This window comes from Globicephala melas, chromosome 9 (assembly GCF_963455315.2).
Source record: "Globicephala melas chromosome 9, mGloMel1.2, whole genome shotgun sequence".
Taxonomy (NCBI): domain Eukaryota; kingdom Metazoa; phylum Chordata; class Mammalia; order Artiodactyla; family Delphinidae; genus Globicephala; species Globicephala melas.
This window is the reverse complement of record NC_083322.1, coordinates 70037131-70042687: the sequence shown is the minus strand read 5'-3', so window position 1 is coordinate 70042687 and position 5557 is coordinate 70037131.

The window sequence follows — 5557 nt, the reverse complement described above, 5'->3', positions numbered from 1 at the left end:
AGAGGAAAACATAGGAAGAACATTCTATGACATAAATCACAGCAAGATCCTTTTTGACCCACCTCCTAGAGAAATGGAAATAAAAACAAAAATAAACAAATGGGACCTAACGAAACTTAAAAGCTTTGGCACAGCAAAGGAAAACATAAACAAGACGAAAAGACACCCCTCAGAATGGGAAAAAATATTTGCCAACGAATCGACTGACAACGGATTCATCTCCAAAATTTACAAGCAGCTCATGCAGCTCAATATCAAGAAAACAAACAACCCGATCCAAAAATGGGCAGAAGACCTATATAGACATTTCTCCAAAGAAGATATACAGATTGCCAACAAACACATGAAAGGAAGGTCAACATCACTAATCATTAGAGAAATGATGGAGAACAGTATGGAGGTTCCTTAAAAACCTAAAAATAGAACTACCATATGACCCAGCAATCTCACTACTGGGCATATACCCTGAGAAAACCATAATTCAGAAAGAGTCGTACCACAATGTTCATTGCAGCTCTATTTACAATAGCCAGGACATGGAAGCAACCTAAGTGTCCATCGACAGATGAATGGATAAAGAAGATGTGGCACATAAATACAATGGAATATTACTCAGTCTTAAAAAGAAATGAAACTGAGTTATTTGTGGTGAGGTGGATGGACCTACAGTCTGTCATACAGAGTGAAGTAAGTCAGAAAGAGAAAAGCAAATATCGTATGCTAACACATATATATGGAATCTAAAAAGAAAAAAAATATTAATTCTGAAGAACCTAGGGGCAGGACAGCAATAAAGATGCAGACATAGAGAATGGACTTGAGGACACGGGGAGGGGGAAGGGTAAGCTGGGATGAAGTAAGAAAGTGACATGGACATACATACACTACCAAATGTCAGATAGCTAGTGGGTAGCAGCCGCATAGCACTGGGAGATCAGCTAGGTGCTTTGTGACCACCTAGAGGGGTGGGATAGGGAGGGTGGGAGGGAAACGCAAGAGGGAGGAGATATGGGGATATATGTAAATGTATAGCTGATTCACTTTGGGGATATATGTATATGTATAGCTGATTCACTTTGTTATAAAGCAGAAACTAACATACCATTGTAAAGCAATTATACTCCAATGAAGATGTTAAAAAAAAAAAAAAAGCAGCAGCCAACACAAACAAAAGCCAAAGTCTCAACAGTGGCCTGCAAGATCCCTGGATAATGATCTACTTCCCACTTTCTTCTTCTGACCTCATGTCTTATAGCTCTATGACTCCCTTGAGCATGCATGGCACACCACTGCCCAGACCCTCTGCACTTGCTATTTCCTTTGTAGCAGTGCTCTTCTCCCAAATATATGCACAACACAGCCCGTCATGTTAGTATTTACTCATAAGTCACTTACTAAAATTGAACCCCCCTCACATTCTGTCATTCCTTATCCCCCTTCCATCCTTATATCTATGGTCCCTATCTATGTTTGATGACTGTATTTTTTACTTATTTATTTGAGTACTATATGTCTTCCCCCCACTTCTACTTGATGCAAACTCCACAAGGTTAGAGATTTTTGTCCTATTCAGTGTCCTATCCCTAACCACTTAGAACAGTACTTGGTATATAGTACGACTGCAATAAAATTGACTGAATTTAATAAGTAATTTTACACTCTGAGTATTTGAGAATGTTAATGTCTGCATCTTGACCTTTATTTTGAGGATTTTATCAAGTCTCAATAGTATAGTGATCCTCTAACTGATGCTCCTAATTGTTTCTCTGAAAATAGAAGAGTTTCGTTTGTCTGTTTCACTTTCTAGTTGCTCAGGTTTGATGTTAAGTCAGGTTACCTGCTGAACATAATCTTACTATGACTATATGGAGGAGGTAATCTAAGAGATGCTTGCGACCCAAACTGCAAATCTCAAACCCTCCCTAGCAATTCACTCCTTCTGTAAATACAGAATTACATGTAACATTTCTAACAGAATCAAATCATTTGAGGGATGTAGAATGGAAAACTGAGTAGATAGCTTGAGAGAAAAACACTGGAAGTCATAATTTGCCTTTCATAAATTCACACAAGTGAGAAATTCATCTAAAAATGGAAATTCTAAAACAACCAGAAAAAAATTACAAACCAAATCTTTTTTTTTTCTTTTTCTTCTTTTGTAAAAGTGGCTTCCATTTCCTGTGATTTTATCCCACAAAACGGACTATCTACATTGGTAAATGCACTCCTGGGGCACATCTGACCTTTCATCCTCATCAATCAGCAGCACTTAGTGAGTACCCACTGTTGGTACCAGATACCATGGTGTGTTTAAAAAGAATTAGACAACACTTTCCTTAATTTTTCCAAATAGAATGAGCAGCATTGGAAAAGCAACAATACTTCTTTAATTCACACTCCACTAAAGCTGAATTTGTAATTAGTCAGAAGAAGGCCAGACTAATGTGTATACTATCTCTAAAGAATTTTTTTTTAAGTTTTAAATTAATTAATTAATTAATTAATTTTTGTTTGCACTGGGTCTTCGTTGCCATGCACGGGTTTTCTCTAGCTGTGGCGAGGGGGGGCTACTCTTTGTTGCGCTGCACAGGCTTCTCATTGCAGTGGCTTCTCTTGTTGAGGAGCACAGGCTCTAGGCACGTGGGCTTCAGTAGTTGTAGCTCACGGGCTCTACAGCACAGGCTCAGTAGTTGTGGCACAGGGGCTTAGTTGCTCCATGGCATGTGGGATATTCCGGGACCAGGGCTCGAACCCGTGTCCCCTGCATTGGCAGGTGGATTCTTAACCACTGCGCCACCAGGGAAGCCCTAAAGAATGTATTTTTTAAGTAAATAAATTTTCCACAAAATTTCATGAAAACTGTTTAAACTATATTCAAGTACCTTTAAGCATTTAAAAATACTCATTTGCATGTGGATCATTATTATGCTATTTAGAAATAATTTTGATCTATTTACTACAAGCCAATCGGCAAAGGACATCTAAGCCAATTTTTCTCTTAGACCTAGTTATGATACCTTCCTTAAAAGAGCAAAAAAAACTGCAATTATTTGTAAATATTTTCTCCATATTTCATAAATTTAGCTGAGGATTTTTCATATTAAATAGAAGTGAGTGTTCTTTCTATACTTATAACAAGTTTTAAAACATCCTTATAACTAACTGAAGTTATATAGAAATACACACAAATGCTATATAGGTGGGGAAAAAAGAAAGGAAGGAAGGCTGAAAGAAAGAAGGAAGGGAGGAAGAAAGAAACAAAGAAAGAGAGTGTTAGATTTAAAGTCAATGACCACATACATTAACATTATATTTGATGTAACTGAAACCAACTATGTTATGACCACAGATTACTCAGCTGGACCATCAAAGCTCTCCATGAACTGGCCCTATCTCCTTCAATTCATCCTCCAAATAAAGGTGTTTTGTGCATTTAATGCTGGTCAGAAAATTTTCCCAAAGATGAGGACCGTGTAATTTACATATTTTGTATCCTCAGTCAGTATATAGATGGTACATAGGGTTTATTATCCAAGAAAAGCAGTGGACTAGGAGCCAGAAAGTTTAGTCCAAACACTTCTATTTATCATTTTCAGTGGCAACATAGCACAGGTGGTTAAGCACCACAGAGCCAGATATCCTGGCTTCAATGCTGGCTTCACGCCTTACTAGCTGAATATACCATGTCACAACCTCTCTGTTCCTTGGTTTCCTCAACTGTAAAATGGAAGGCACAGTAGTTGCATATACTTCATAAGTTGCTGCTGTCAAGATTAAATGAATTATTGCCTGTAAAGTGCTTAGTACTGTCCCTGGCACAAAGTAAGTGCTCCATAAATGTCAGCACTAATCATTACTGCTACTGTTATTATGACTGTAACTCATTCGTTATCTTTATGTTTAGTTTCTTCATGAACTTAGTGACGATAACTTCCCTGTCACACACCTACCTTTCAAGCCAAGCCAGCAATGTAGCCAAGGCTCATGGAGGAAAGCTGGGGCCCAAGCTGTTAAATGGAGGATGAATAATCAACACTGAGATAAGTAAATCAAGAGGAAAAATCAGGATAATATAATTAAATGCTATTAAAGATATGTGAACCTGTATTCATTTCTTGGATAGGACAAGGATTGATGACTCCTCAAATAAGAGGATTACTCTACTATGGCTGTCACCTATAAAATGAAGCCACTAGGATACCTCAGAAGATGGTTTTCTTATTATTATTATTATTTTTTTTTGCAGTACGCGGGCCTCTCACTGTTGTGGCCTCTCCCATTGCGGAGCACAGGCTCCGGACGCGCAGGCTCAGCGGCCATGGCTCACGGGCCCAGCATCGGCAGGCGGACTCTCAAGCACTGCGCCACCAGGGAAGGCCGGTTTTATTTTTTTGAGTAATCCAACTTCAACTTGGTATTTGAGTTAACAGCTAATAATTCTTTTCTGAAATGTTCTATTCAATATACATCTCTCACCTCTTAGAAGGAAGAATGTTAGTGGTGAGGAAAGCTGTCAAGTCTCTGATTACTGCCTACAAATGTTATCACTTGCTACTGTTCAACAATGTTCTGATGAAAATATTACTACTAATGGAACAACATGCATATGTTCTTAGGATAGAAATAGTATCACTGCATTCTGTTTGCTTACAAGTAAAGTAAATTAACATTGAACTGAGGTGAAAAGTAATTCCTTGAACAAAGTTCTCATGAAATTTTAACTCTGAATGCACACATCTCATAGATATTGCAAGAGACTTCAGTCTTGAGCACTTTCCTAAATAAAACCTCATCTCTCAGTAGATACTATTACAGAATGAAAGCAGTTAATGCCCGTTCCTGAAGACCAAGTTCATATTGTGGGGTATGCTACACTGTGTTTATTGTCATAAACTTTCCCAAAGGGGCTGACAAAGGACAAAAGATAGTGCCAGAAACTACCATCAAGTCAATCTACAAGCAAATTTCACACACACCAGCCATCTAGCCAGTCGTCTTTCTTGAATTCAAACTTATAAAAGCATTATAAAAGCATGTCCAATATCTTCAATGAAAATGACAGAACTGCAAATTTAAATGTAAAAGACTTTTAGGATACAGTGAGTTTAAAAAGTAAAGGGTAGGTAGGTGCAAGCATTTTACATGAAATAAGGAATAGCAAAGAAAGTTTGAAATTAAAACTACAGAAAATGTATAATATTTATGAGGAGTCAAGCTTTTTCACATACCTGAATCAATCATTTCGACAGTGGGGCTCTATTAAGGAAATAATTTTGTGTGGACATGCTTTATTGGTAAAGATGTTCATCACAGCATTATTTTTAATTTAGAATTATTCTTGGTTTTAAAAGTTAAGAAAACAATGTCTCCATCAATGGCAGAGTGGGTGTATGCAGTGAGGAGAGGTTAAGTACACTACATACATCTATTCAATGGAGTTTTATATAATCATTAAAATTCTTTTTATGATATAATACCATGCAGTTATTTAAGGGGGTAAAGAATAAACATGTAGATGATAGATAGTAAAATATTTTAAAATGTATTAAGTGCAAAT